The 15,868-nt window shown below is 34.3% G+C and overlaps 1 long non-coding RNA gene across 2 annotated transcripts; it reads right to left on the bottom strand.

Annotated features, from left to right (window-relative positions):
* Window positions 1–9,832: 9,832 nt before the first annotated feature.
* Window positions 9,833–15,868, bottom strand: LOC134708017 (uncharacterized). Of its 2 annotated transcripts, XR_010105792.1 has the most exons (4): window positions 15,810–15,866; window positions 11,735–11,822; window positions 10,586–10,710; window positions 9,833–10,028 (listed from the first exon to the last, which is right to left on the bottom strand). It is a non-coding gene; the product is annotated as an uncharacterized LOC134708017 (long non-coding RNA). The 2 variants fall into 2 exon arrangements; XR_010105793.1 differs by lacking the exon at window positions 11,735–11,822 and having other exon boundaries at window positions 15,810–15,868.

Raw genomic sequence — 15,868 nt, 5'->3', positions numbered from 1 at the left:
TAATTCAATGTATAGTTATTTAGTATTGCTTAAGGTATTAATACGCAAAGGTGTATGCACGAAAAGATATTCAGCATTGTTTATATCATAAACCGTATGAAATTGCACCATGTCTGTGCGTTTTGCATCTAGCAGTTTTATCAAACGTTCTATACAATATCTAAAACTTACAATAACTGTATAATTGAATAAATAAACTAACATGCTCATTGACATATTTATATATACTCAAATAAGTTCTAGAGAGGCATTCGAAATTATTGTCATCCCAAATGTTGTCCTGATTATCGCTTTGAACGCGTCAACGTCCGGATTCATTTGTATCGGGGTTATATGGGGTGATAATGCTACTGGTGAAGATCATCATGATACAGAGTTGACTACCGATGGGGCCATTTTGCTTTTCACTTCAGCTTTAAACAACGCATTAGAGAAACAGAAAGAGTCGATGATTAACCATGTTGAAGCTCAGTTTGGCAAAAGTACAAAGGCAACTGGTGTCGAACAAACAGAATTCACATTCAAGAGCTTTAAGATTCATCATTCGTTTAATTCCGAACGCTTGGATAAACTTTCCGCCATTGAAAGCTGTATAAAGTTGGGCAACGTTTCAGAAGTTAGTAGTATCATTTCCGAGGAGAAAGAAATACTTCGTAAGCGGAATAAGATCCTTAAGATAGCTGATAAACACGGTTGGGACACAGTAAAGGAATATATGGATATTCCGTTGGCAGAAAATAAAGAAGATGCTAGTGATTTACGCGCTGCTATTTCTAGGGCTGCTAGAAAAAGAAATTATAAGCCGTACAATAAACCCGATACTGCAAACAATGGTTCCAGTCGAGGAAAATTTAATTCCAGAAGCTTTTTTCGTGGCCTTGACAAGTCAGTGGTACAGACGGAGTCAAAGAAACATACAAGTGCTTCTACTGCAATCAACCCAGGCATTTCGCACGGAGTTGTCCCCAAAGAAGTACCCCTACAGCCACTTTTAGTGCACAAAAGTTCCAGCAGGATCCACACACAGTAACAGCACAGAAACTGACAAAGTTGAGAATTTATTTGAACTTGGTAACAATTATGAGAAAAAAATCTGGTAAATGTTAAAGGCAATTTGAAAAAAACATTCATCATATTGGAAAAATGTACTAAGTGCTTATGCTTTTATTATGAACGTTATTGATTTTGGTTATAGAATTCCATTTTTTTTAGTGATCCACCTTCTGTTTTTCTCAAAAATAATAGATCAGCCTTACAGCATCCAGAGTTTGTTGAAAATTTTATTCAGGAACTTTTATCAAAAAGTTGTATAACAGAAGTTAAAAGCACATTTGTGGTTAATCCACTTACTGTTTCAGTTAATAGTTCAGGAAAAGAAAGGCTAGTTTTAGATTTAAGACATATTAATAAATTTGTTGAAAAACAGAAAGTAAAATTCGAAGGAGTAAAAGAAGCTTTAACTTTTGTCAATTCTAACAGTTTCGAGTTTAAATTTGATATGAAGTCGGGTTACCATCATTTGGACATTCACCCTGATCATCAAAAATATTTGGGATTCTCTTGGAAATATGGTGATACGGCTAGATATTTTATTTTTACAGATTTACCTTTTGGACTTTCATCGGCTGGTCATGTATTTAAAAAGACTGTACGTGTTTTAGTTAAATATTGGAGATCATTGGGATTTCCTATGGTAGTTTATTTAGACGACGCGGTATGGGAATTGCAGAAAATTTTTGCTGAGTATTCATTATACTATTTATTTTCCAGATCAATGGAAACAATTTGAGGCCTATACTAATGATTCGAGATTTTCAAGTCACGGTCATTCGAGATTTACCGTCTTTCGTTGAATCAGCGAGATCCAGTGCTACCATTAAGAAATACAAGTGCTATTTTAAGAAGTTTGAAAAGTGGTGTAATACAATGTCATGTTCGCTTGTGTTTACCTGCGACGATCACAACAGTGTCGCTGTATTAAGGTGGACTTATTCAACAGGGATTCAGTGTCGCAATTTTAGAATTTAGTTTTTATGCAATTAAATGGTTCCATGATTTTCATTTCAAACATAATCCTTGTTCAGATAAATTTATAGGTCTTATTTACGGAGGTGGAAGGAGACTGTTAAGCAAACCTATAATTAAAAAAAGAGCCAATCACGCCTGATATATTAAATAGAATTGTTCTGAAATTTGGAGATTCTTCTAATCTTAAGAAATTGAGAGTGGTAGTTTTATTTCTGTTAGGTTTTTCTGGATATTTGAGGTATATCAAATTAGCCAATATCAAGATGAACAATATTGAATTATATGACAGTTATATAAAAATTTGTATTATGAAAAGTAAAACTGATTTATATACATGTAGAAGGGGCAATTCTGTTATTATAGCCACTACAGGTACAGACTATATATATGTACAGTTCTTTGGTTGAAAAGGTACATCGATTAAGCTAAGTTGAATTTACATTCAGATAATTATATTTTTAGGGCGCTTTCTTACTTATTAAAATCAAAAGCTGTTTATAAATTATGCAGTATTAATAATCCATTGTCATATACTAGAGCTAGGGAAATTTTGTTAGAGAGTTTGACAGACATTGGTATAGATAAGTCCAAGTTTGGGCTCCATAGTTTAAGGAGTGGTGGTGCTTCCACTGCTGCAAATCGAGGCGTATCTGATAGGTACTTAAAGCTCATGGTAGATGGGCTTCTGATTAAGCTAAAGATAGGTATATAAAAGACCCTTTAAAATCTCAGATGGCTGTCTCTTAGTCTCGATGCACCAGAGTTATCGTTCTTACAGCCAACAATAACGTCTGGATCCAATTGTGGAGATGGATGTTATATTCATGAGCCTCGCCTTCAGTTTAAGATTTTTTTTCCTAATAAGCGATTGGATGGTATAGTACTGCAACCAGAGGTCATTTTTTAAAACTTTAATGGTCCGGAAGAACACACACCTAAATTATATATCGATGGAAAGAGGAAAACGTGTACAATAAGAAAAGTTGGGTCGTAAAAATCCAGAGTGGTCACAATTTTTTGAAATTGAGGTCAAAGGTCAGAGCTAAAAATATCAATATTTCAACTACAAGGACAAAAAGGAGAAATATTCTGATATTTATTCAATAGAATGCTACTAAAACAATTTGATCATAAGCATATGCTATAAACGATGTTAAAACGACAAATTTGACTACTTATATGAAGAGCTGCCATTACAAAATGGCGTAGATTTGGAACCTTCTGATTTTTTTCCATTTAAGACATAGCAAAAGAAGAAGTGGCCTTGTCCTTTTCACATCCATAAACTTTCATATCGTGTATAGTGTTTCACTAAAGTATATTACAAAATTATTTTCTAAACTATAAAACACCAGTTTATCAAGTTATATCAATAGTTTTTCTATCTTTGAAAAAAACAAAATTAAAGCGCTGAAACAGTGTTTTAATTTTGCATTTTAAAGGTTGTGCATTTTGTAAAAAATAGTATCTACTTATAGATAAATACATATTGTGTATTTGCCAAGTCAAAACAGAGCAGTTATAACACAAAATATACTAAAGTCACCCGAGGCGAATGCGAGGTTTATAAAAAAAAAATCAGTTTGGTGCATGCACATTTTTTAGTGGGATTATCCTGGTAAAAAAAGTCAACTTATTAATTTGTTAAGGGAAGGATGAAAAATCATACAATGCAATGCCAATTTTCTAATGTTGTTATTCAAAATCAGTCATGACCTTTATATAACTTTTAAAAGCAATACATAATAGCTCAAGTATTCATTAAATAGGGACATGAATAAATCTCTTCGTCATCATATGCGGATTCAGTACGCGTATAAGCATTACAAGACACTTCACTTTTCTTATAAGAACAAGTTCGGCACTGGAAATGCAGATTTTGGTCAAAGCAAACTCAGTTTTTGAGTACAAATGCTATCTAGACGTAAATACCGTCATGATTCTGTCAAACTCGTCAGACATAGTCTAACTTTTGCAAAAGAAACACAAAAGCAATGTGAGTACAAAGTTTCGATCAACATTCGTGATCCATATTCCCATACATGTATGCATATGCACGATATATCTGCACCGCCAATCCCAAATGTAATTGGGCAAATGCTGCTACAGAAACGATTGATTTTGTAATAGCAATACATTTTCGATTTTTTGTTATCTTTAGGGACATATACAGTTCACAGTGGCGGATCCAGAAATTTTCATAAGTGGGGGCCCACTCACTGACCTAAGAGGGGGCCCGCTCCAGTCGCGCTTCAGTGATTCCCTATATAAGCAACCAAATTTTCCCCCCAAAATTGGGGGGGGGGGGGGGCGAGCCACCTGCAACCCCCCCCCCCCCTAAATCCGCCTCTGGTTCAGAGGCGTCTTTGTGTTATTTTTCATCAATTAAGTAACAAATGAACTCTTGAGCATAGACTCCGTGTTAAAAACCGGACCGTGACCTATAATGATGTACTTTTATAAATTGTGACTTGAATGGTGTGTTGTATCATTGGCACTCATACCACATCTTCCTATATTTATTAAGAAGCTATGCGGGCATCATTTCTATAGAAATACCAACGAGGACATAGCTCATGAGAGCACTGGTGGCAGGATGAAGTAATTGTTCTTCCTTTAATGTATCCTTTATATTTTCAGACACACCTTCGTGTAATTCTGAAAGTCTTTACATAGACTTTTATTTTCCTGCAGCAGATATGGCATCCCCTATATTGCGTTCAGAGCTCAACTCTATATTTCATATCCCTTAGCCCTACCGAGTCTGAATTGTAAGGTGTCACACTATCTATTTATTTCTGGAGTTTTTGGCAGTTTGGCAAGCATCCGGTGCAATCTTGGGTAAATGTGATCGGTATATGTATTAGGTCCTGCTACATGAGAAAAGACTGTCAACGCGTTTAGAGAACTCAGTTTTGTGTGGTTTTCTTGTTTTTTTTTAAAGTTTTTCTTTTACACAAAAACCCTGTTTTCATATCCAAACGACAAGGAAGAAACTGAGCGCGAGATCGTATAAAAGTGTCAGGTTGTGAAGATGCATGTCGATTAGTTTGATCACATATATGGATTTCTGTTGTTTTTAATTTAAAGTTCCCAAAGGGTGACTGGGAAAACGAAATATGGTCACTTGGTCTTCTCCCGACCGACAGTAAAACGAAGTGGAACGTCCGTTTGGCTGTGCGGGATGTATCAAGTTCGCAGTCACGTCCAGTCAGAATGGGGACGTTAAATCCGATGCCTTGTGTAAAGGGAATGCAACGTGCTTTGAACGTTAAAAACCCTTGCAAGAACTCTTTGAGGGGTCCGTAGGTGGCCTGTTGCAATGGCAAGTTCTGTCCCAAACCATTTTTATTTTTCATTTTCCAGTGGCATCTAAATTTTCCCGACCATCATCCCGAATGACCTCTATTATGACAAAACCTACCTATTGTTTTTATGGTTAAGTTGTTCTCTTCCTTAAGATGCATGACATATTTGCCACTGGACGTTAAGCAACCAACAACCAATCAATCAATCTAATTTAAAGACGCACCAATATTGCCATCTTTTGCAAGTCTCATAACATCGCTGATGATTCGCCAAAGGAAAGCAGAATATCAAGAGAAGTTGGTTTTAGCATCACCTTATCACATACCAAATCTCTGCGAAAATTCAATAGTACTTTACCCCCGACCACTTGCATGTATATTAATTGCTCTGAGGTTAAACATTGACATACAATGTATTTTCACACAATATCAACGATAGTCATTTCCGGAAAATACTCTTATCCGCAGGATTCGGTTAACTTTTATAAAAAGTCAAAATTTTATTGACAAAAATATAACTTATTTACAGAAAACGAACTTCTATATATATATTCAAATCACTCAAAATTAAATTAACTTCTCCTATAAAATCTACATAATCACACCGAAACTATCAAATTGATTGTGAAGGAAAAAATAATTGCTGGAGCTGAATGACGGATAGGAAATTTCCGTATTTAAAAATGGTAAAAATGATGTTTTTATTTTTGAGTTTTTGACAAAATTGTTCGGAATTTGCCCAACAAAATTTGCATGCAGTATCGCAGTAATATGTTTGTCCTCTCAAATGTCAAATACTGTTTTTGAATCATTTGTTTTCTCGTTTTCAAAGAAAAAAGCGTTAAATTTCTATCTAAAAAACAGCCAACTTTAAGTTTGAAAGTTTTACTTGGAGATGGTATTATATTAATGTCTTCTTCATACCGATGATCCTTGATGATATGTGCATGGAAAATATTTACGAAAATAGCGGGAAATTTAACCAAAAAATATATTTTTGAATTTGAAGGTAACTACCCAAAACCGTAAATTGAGGGGTACCCCCATTAAAGGGATGAAATACAAAAATGTGACCATAGAAACTTTTAACGACCCGACGGAAATTAAAATATAGATATGATTCTATCATTTGAAACAATTTGCAGCCGTGTGTTATTCCGGACCATTAAACTCGTTAACTAAGCGTCTTTTTCGATGTCAGTTGCAGTACTAGTATTTACATGTTGAATAATGAACTCCTCCCTTACTTCAATAACAACAACGTGGTCGAAGAGCACGTGTATCGTGTTGTTTTATTTTAAAGAGGAGAGTTTTATCTTTTATTTAGATGCATTTAATGATTTGTGTTAAAAGCGAGATGAACAAAATATTTTCATTGAATGTGTAAAACTCCTGAAAAATCTTGAATAAGGAATTTCCATATAAATCCTTGGTTAAACATAATATATATATATTGCCTTTGGTATAAAAGAAGCATTATAAATCTCGAACCCATTCTCCACCTCATCAAAAGATGAATGATTGACCCTATTTTTAAAAGCAAGATTTAATTTAGCCTATTGCTGGCACCACTCTCGGTTTTTTTTTTTAATGCGGAAAAAATATATGGGCTGATTATATAGGGAATAGCCTTACCACAGTAGCCTGCATCTAAGACATTCAGTGATTTTTTTAGATACGCAACTTACGACCACTTCATGAATATTGACAAGCATACACGCTTTACCATTTTCTGTATTATATCAACAAAAATGATCGGGGTTTTAATGGGTACACGGTGGTACGCAAATCACTGATTTGTCAGTATCAATACAATAGCGAATATTGTGTTTATCTTGACAACTAATGATAGTGCCTTTACTCCCCTTTCCATTTCGAAAAGATGATTGATTTGTTGTTAGGAAAATAGTTCATGTATGCATTTTCCAGAGGATGCAAGCTGTATATGCCAAGCAGCTATACCGATTGTTCATTACTGATATCAAAAATAATGTTTTACCTTTGATTTATTTATTTTCTTTCTTTTGTATACTTTTGACCGTGACGTTAAACCAAGGAGTTGTGTACCATCTTCTGGAAAATGCATGCACTATTTGCCCAACAACTAATCAATCATCTTTCCAAAATGGAAAGGGTCTTTCTAAGTAAATAATTAAACCTCATAGATTTAATCATATTAACTTAATTTTGTTTTCAGTTTTGCTATTATCCCGACACGGTAGAATTGGACATAACTGCTATACTTCAAATTAAACTTCCCGGTGCTTTTTTTTGTATATAATTAAGTTAGAATAATTCGGCTGGAGAGGTGGGTTGCATTTTAAATTAATAAAATGAATGTTTTTCACATTTACATATATCAAGATTTAATAAAACACTTCTAGTTCAATTTTTGTAAGTCTTTCAGTTTACACGGATTTTTTTCTAAAAGCTAACATTGTATGTTTTACACGGCTAATAGTTTCATGCGATGGTAAAGGCCCCTCTCTATATCTTTGGGAAGAAAGAGGGGGGAATGGATTTATCATCGCACGAAAAAGATGCAATTGTTCAATGTTGCTCCTTGTTGACGGCCTCGCTGGTTTTGAGAAGAAAACAGTGCTGTCCATTTGTTTGCATATGTAGTGATTAACCAAAAAAAAAAAAAATTAGAGAGAAAGTAATGATGACCACTAAGGCAGAGTAGGGAATTAATAAACAAGGTCAAATAAATTAGTATGACCGATGTGGAAACTAAACTTGAAATTGATAGAAAATAGCAAAAAAAGTTAGTTGTAGTATATTTTAATTCATGACATAGAAAAACTGGAAAATTTAGAAAATTTTAGTTGAAGATTTTACGGATATTTGAAAAAGGGCTCAACTATTGCTCGGTCCACAAATATCTAAGAAATGTAGTTGGTTTAAGTATTGTAGCCCACCATACGACATCAATGAACAAAATTATTACCGTATAGTCTAAACCAGACCCGACATAACCAAATGAATAAAAATTTAACTAGAGGCTCTTGTGAGCCTGTGTCGCTCACCTTGGTCTATGTGCATATCAACAAAGGACACATATGGGTTCATGAGAAAATTGGTGATGGTGATGGGTTAGTAGATAGTACTTTCCTGAACATTCTTGATGCTTACACATTTCTCTATCTAATTAACTTGACCCAGTAATTTCAGTGGATTTCTGTAATATTTCTTGTTGCAGTCATAAATTAGACAGTTAATGACAGCTTTACACTTAAATCGATTGGATGTGTGCTGATTGATACTTAAGTCTTTAGAAACAGATATTTTTACAAATTGTTCTCGACTTTGAACTAGCTGTCGGTAACTGCCAGTAAATACAAAACAAGTTGTCCTAATCAACTAATTTTCATAGTTCAAATTCATCTATGGTACTGTTAAATCGTTGTCCCAGGTTAGAAGAGGGTTTGGCGCTGACCAACCACTATTGAATTCTGAATGTGCTTGTTCATCAGTGGCTGTATATCATATTTGCATTTACTTCATTTTTAACATAAATCAGACTTTGTTTTCTCTCTGGAATTGTTACACATTTCTATTTTGTGGCCTTTTATAGCTGACTATGCAATGTTGGTTTGTCTCATTGTTGAAAGCAATATGGTCACATTTAGTTGTTATTGCAATAAAATATTCTGCACTGAATAAAATTGAGAATGGAAACGGGGAATCAATGTGTCAAAGAAACAACAGCAGAAGGTCACCAACAGTGACGGATCCAGAAATTTTCATAAGTGGGGGCCCACTGACTGACCTAAGAGGGGACCCGCTCCAGTCACGCTTCAGTGATTCCCTATATAGGCAACCAAATTTTTTCCCAAAAAATCCGCCTCAGACCAACAGGTCTTCAATGTAGCCAGAAATTCTTTTTTCAAGACTTGTAAAATAAGAAATTTCACCAAGAGATTGATGCCTAAATCAAGCTGAACTGGTTTCCTGCTTAAATGATTTTATATTATTCATGTAACAGATAAAAGTTTACTAAAATTTTAAAGATATTTTAAATGGTTATAACAATGAGGTCAAGGTCTGACAGATAAACCAAGCCTGGCAGACTTGTACACCATACAATCATTCCATAAACCAAAGAGACATTTAGAGACATTTTGTTTCTAGTATTTTAGAGGAGTATCCACCATTTGAAAAGTTACACTGACTTTTGAACCATGAACAAAGACAAATGATGCATGCCAGCCAGACATGTAAACTTTACTTTTAAATTGTTACTTGGATGGAGTTGTCTCATCGGCACTCACACCACATCTTCCTATATCTATTTACAATCAATCTAAATAAAAGCATCTTTGGGGTTAATTATATTTCATTACATGTAGGTAAATGTTGTCACTTTTATAAAAACTCAACACAGATTTAATCATTTTATGGTTCATAAGTTTTTTGTTTTGCACCATTGCACAGCTTTTTCTTGTTCAAATAATTAACTGTTATTGTTGTATTAATTTCATCAATACATCCAAATTTAATCCACAGCAAACTACAAAAATCACTCTTAGTCCTGAATCTTCTCTCTTTTACTGTTTACTGTTGATAGTAGAATTAGCAAGCAATAGTAGTGTAATGTAATCTTAAGGGCTAGAGTTATAGCTCTAAAGAACATTGTAAATATCAGTTTCATGTTTACACTTTATGAATGGTTCTCTGCATCTTATTTCCCTACAAAGATATGACACAAATTCAGACAACTGCTTTATTAATTGGAGACAAACATTATGTATTTAAAGAATTACTGCATGCATTAACTCTTTTAATTGTTTGGTATTTGACTGTAGGGAGCATTATGTTTGATTAGACAGTTAAAAAAGTATCTTGATTTGTTCCTTTAGTTATTCTTGTAGTTGAGTTGCTGTCTCATTGGCATATACCCACATCTCTTCAAACAGTGTAAGCTTCATGTAATGATCTAAAAGAAAGGTTCATACGAAAGCTTAAATCAAAAAGGTTATTGTGTATAAATTATGTGCTTTATTTCTTCCAATTAAAGAAATTATAAAAGTAAAACTGAGAAAGGAAATGGTGAATGTGTCAAAGCGACAACAACCTGACCATAGAGCAGATGCATTCAACAAAGTTAAAACATTATATTTTTCTTAAAAATATGTTTAAATAAAAAAAGTTAGACTTAAATTATACTTATTTTTTTTTATCATTTTATGGAAACTTAAGATAATACCATATACATGTACATGTACATTAGTTTCTTAAAGCCTTACAATTTCAGCTTTTAAAGTCTTGAGGCATGGAAAGTCTCCTGTCCTTTGATAAATGAAATTAGTCTCCTTTAGTTGACCATAGAACCGTGGTAAATTTTGCAACTCCATCATGTTAAAAGGAAGTGCTAGAAAATACAATATTGGAATAATCATTAGTTAAAAACTATCAAATTTTATGAGTAACAATTTATCATTATAAAAGGTAAATTTTAATAAATATACAATGAACAATGTCTCTAGATCTGTTAATTTGCAGGGTTGCAAAATAATGAGTAATACCTCACAGCCGTAATACATGTAATATTGATAGCAATTATGAATTAATAAAATTATATTCACTCATTGCCAAATATGGTTGTGGTTAGAATAAAAAAAAAGATTACTACAGTAATATATCTTTTATTGATAAGACAGGGGGGGGGGGGGTAGGACTTTTATCGGGAATCCGAGATCGGGTCTTTTTAAGCTCGGGATTTCGAGATTGACCCTTTCGTGATCCGGGAATCCTTTTTTTCAGATTTCAGGACGTCGAGATTTACTTTATTTAAATTCAGGACCTTGGGATTTCTTTTTTTTAAGTCAAGGAATTCGGGATCAGGACCCCTCCTATCCCCCCTCATAAGATCATCATAATATCTGGCATTTTTCTATGATCAGAAATACCAAAAAAATCACTGACCAGTGAGTTGTGGAATGCATGCTTGCAGACTATATAGTTCTTCAATCTTGAAAATATTTTCCCCTGATGGTCCTGCAAGAAAACCTGCTGTTCCTTACTACAAGTACTATAATGATCTATAATTTCTATTAAAAAAATAAGCAAAGTCATATATCAGTCCTTTAAAATAATTGATTTTCAAATCTTTGGACCACAACTTTATATAGGATTCTGTGCTTGATCACATTATAAATGATTAAATCAGCTTGTAAATGAAAGAAACTACATAGATATAGGAAGATGTGGTGTGAGTGCCAATGAGACAACTCTCCATCCAAATAACAATTTAAAAAGTAAACCATGTACATTTTTACATGTTGTTTTGGAAATTCTTGGTTATTTCAAAGTCAGTTTAAAATAAACATTACATTTAACGATTCATCATATCATTAAATTTATCAAATAAAGGCAACATGCATGTGTATACTAACTGCTGTTCTAACAATTTCCATATTCAGCACTCATCACTTTGCTACATTCCATTTGTTTCAATTTCTCTCTTAGATGTGCAAAATTGATCTAAAATAAATATTTAATCTTTAAATGACAAAATTGTAACTTTTATAATGATAAATACAAAAACAAATATTTTTATTGGCACAAACTCATTAACAATAAATGGTTAAAACCTATGGCATTACATATAACTATAATAATTGACATGGTAGAATGAAAGGTTCCATGATAACATATCATACTAAATTCAGTGGCGGATGCAGGAATTTTCGAAAGGGGGGGGGGTGCTAGCCCAGGGCAAAGGGGGGATGCAAAACATATGTCCCGATTCAAATGCATTGATCGGCCAAAATAAAGGGGGGGGGTGCGCACCCCCGGACCCCCCCTCTGGATCCGCCACTGTAATTATGAAAAGTTAAAAAATGATTTATCATATATTAAAGTTCACTATATCTTATATTTAGACACTCTGATATGAAAGAGGAAGACAGTCTAAGTAATAATGCTGAGCTAGAATTAACCAATAGAGATATTTTTTTCATCAACGGTAATGTTACCCTGTATTTGAAATATGACATTAATTTTATTTTCTAATATTACTCGCTTTGAGGTAAATCTATAACATTTTAATAAGAATTGTTGTTCATCCTCAATTTCCCCATTTTAACAGTGGGTCTCAATGGGGGGTTCTGATCCCGGATCCCACTTACTGTTTTGTCAGATTCCCATATCCCGCTTACATTGTATAGGTAAGCCATTCTATTTTTTTTGTCATTTCACGGGTCCCACAATACCTCATTCCCCGTTTTGACAACACAATAATTTGACTTTCACGTGTCATGCTTACAAAAAATCCCCAATCCTGCTTCACGCATAGACCCCAATGAGACTCACTTTACAGACAGGACACGTCACAGTAACTTTCCTCTATAGGAATATTTATATAATGCCCCTTTCAATCATTAAAGGATGTGCACTTATTCTTATTTTGCATATTGCTTCTCTATTTAATTTAAATTGTTTAGTGATGGTCTTTGACCCATTTTGTAGACTTGACGAAAGAAACTGAGCTTAGAAGACTCCTGACTCCTGTATGTTTGCATTTTGATTTTACAAGCACTGATCATTAATTCTCTGTTTTACTTCTCCCAAGTGCTGCTTTGTTAGACAACTTTTTTCAACAAGATATATGAATATCATATTTTTTGTAAAATGCACTGAGGTTTTAGGATCGTAAATAACAAACAGACGTATCTTAAAAAAATGAATGCATGTACTTGAGTATGCAGTGTTTTATTTTGTTAAAGGTACCTAGTTCTTATTAGATATAATGAAGTATTTGAAAGTATATTTACAAATGCACAAAACTTCAGATATAATGGTGACATCCCATTAGTCCGACAACCATTATTCCGACAGCCCAATACTCCGACAGCCCATTATTCCGACAGCCCATTACTCCGACAACCCACTATTCCGACAGCCCAAAACTCCGACAACCCATTACTCCGACAGCCCATTATTCCGACAATGCATCTGTCTTGTGTGTAAGGGTAAATTTTCTTTAAAAAGACCAACTTTGTTCTCTTTAATATTTGGGGTTGTCCGTTTTGATTCCTATTATTTTTTACATGCTGGATATTTGTCTCATTATATTGGAGTTGATACACATGCTAATTGCAACTGCTCAGTCCTTACCTTCGACCCTCTTTCGTTTTACGTGTATGGGTATAATATTTTCTTTGTTCATATTTTGTCGTTTGTGTGTCAACTGTCAGTCTAAGCTCTTCTAGTTCGCTTGTTTTTTTGTGTCTTGATCTACCTTTCACTAAATCTTCGGTTTCCCTCTTTCACGTATCAGGGAAGTGAAGTTTCACCACAATTAATCAATTAATTACATTAATAAATACATCGTAGTTGGAAGTACACTACCCGCCCTGTTTGGACGCAACACTTGCTACCCCTTGTGTCACTCATCTGAGTTTTATTTAAATTGATTTTGTCGCAGAAATAAGGGACTTATGTGGCATCAGGCAAAATGAGAAAAACAGAAACAAATACATACCCAGATCCTAAAAAATAAGATGACAAACAGGACGAAATTTGTGCTCAGAAAAGATGAGCAATTCCAATCATGAATACGGTATCATGTTCGGGAAAGTAAATCAACGAAACACGGAGGCAACTACAAGTCACTTCCAATAGCAATAGATCAGACATAGTCTGAGAGATGACACTCAATATATTTGTAGGGATACTTATTTTGTATCCCGAGCTTATTTTAAAATCTAGAAACATAGCCTTATTTATAATGGTTTGGGAAGGTGCAGGACTTATGACTTACAACAAAACTTATTACTAAAACAAATATGACGGACATGAACATGTCGGCAACTTCTATTTTAATATTCATGAGGACAAGTGATATCAGGTCAGTGACTGTATATGACAAAGAAACATACAGTCAACGCAATTTGAAGGCTTAAATATATAGAACAAGTGCGGTATAAAAGCCAATAACAACTAGTAAAAATTCTAAGACAATGTGTGACATTCTTGTAAAGATAACTAGTGTATTGTAATGTCTTAATTTTGACCCAAGCATTATGCCTTTGTCTGACCATCCGTCCATCCGTCAGTTCGTCCCTCCGTCCCGTGAATATTTTCGTTGCATCTTTTATTTAAGCTCACCTGGCCTAAAAGGCCAAGTGAGCTTTTCTCATCACTTTACATCCGGCGTCCGGTGTCGTATAAAATGCACATAGACCAAGGTGAGCAACACAGGCTCTTGAGAGCCTCTAGTTTATAAACAACAGTATAAGGATATCTGAAATTTTGTTTCAGGGTTTATTAAATTCGGCTTTATCGTGTGATGCAATTTCAGACTCGACAACTTTCTGTTTACCGGCGTGGGTATCATCAGTAGCTCACACCATCACTGGTTGGTCTTGATTTACATGCTCTTTATATACCCTGTTATTTGGAAAATGAAATATTCTTTTCTGTTCTATTCACAGGCACTTGTTTCTGTCAATATTGGGTTTACTATCCATACCAGTACAAAAAAAAACACAAGGTAGCTAACGGGAATTTTCAATGTGTTAGCTTCAACCAATATTTTATTACTTTCCCTTGCCCCTTTCACGAATAAAAGTACACCAGTCTTTCGGTAATTGATTTATCTTTACAATGAAACAACTCTCACGTACCTTGAGAATACCCCTCAAACAGAATAACACACTTGAGATGAGAATTATTGACCTTTTTCCAGACCATTGAATTTGGAAGGACTAAACTTCCGGTTTACTTCGGAAGTAAATAGAACACAGCAATCTGATTGGTCGAATTCATCTGGTTACCTGTTTATTTATACTAGTTACCAGTAACCAGAAAAATGTGACCAATGGGATTACTCAGCTTTATTAATTTCCTAAGTAAACCGGCAGTTTAGTCCTTCCAAATTCAATGGTCTGGAAAAAGGTCAATAATTCTCATCTCAAGTGTGTTATACTGTTTGAGGGGTATTCTCAAGGTACGTGAGAGTTGTTTCATTGTAAAGATAAATCAATTACCGAAAGACTGGTGTACTTTTATTCGTGAAAGGGGCAAGGGAAAGTAATAAAATATTGGTTGAAGCGAACATAATGAAAATGTCCGTTCTAAACCTTGTGTTTTTTTTTTGTACTGGTATGGATAGTAAACCCAATATTGACAGAAACAAGTGCCTGTGGTTCTATTCTATATACAGATTTTGAATTGAGTAAATAGAAAGTATTCGAACTACCTATATATATATATAGTCTTATGTAATATATACGGAGTTATTTCTTAAAATAAGTTATTACATAAACGTAATAATACAGACAGACAAACATTTATTTTACCTGATACTTGACTTGATAAGTGTCGGACTTATGGGTTGTCGGAGTATTGGGCTGTCGGAGCAATGGGTTGTCGGACTATTGGGTTGTCGGACTAATGGGTTGTCGAACCAATGAGCTGTCGGACTAATGGGCTGTCGGAATAATGGTGTGTAACCGATATAATTACCTAGCTTTACAAATTTCAGGCATGGTGTTTGCTACTTCCTCCGTTTGTTTTTATCTAGT

The sequence above is a fragment of the Mytilus trossulus genome, chromosome 2, assembly GCF_036588685.1.
Source record: "Mytilus trossulus isolate FHL-02 chromosome 2, PNRI_Mtr1.1.1.hap1, whole genome shotgun sequence".
NCBI lineage: Eukaryota > Metazoa > Mollusca > Bivalvia > Mytilida > Mytilidae > Mytilus > Mytilus trossulus.
The sequence above is the reverse complement of the archived record's forward strand: the minus strand, read 5'-3'. Positions and strand labels throughout refer to the sequence as shown.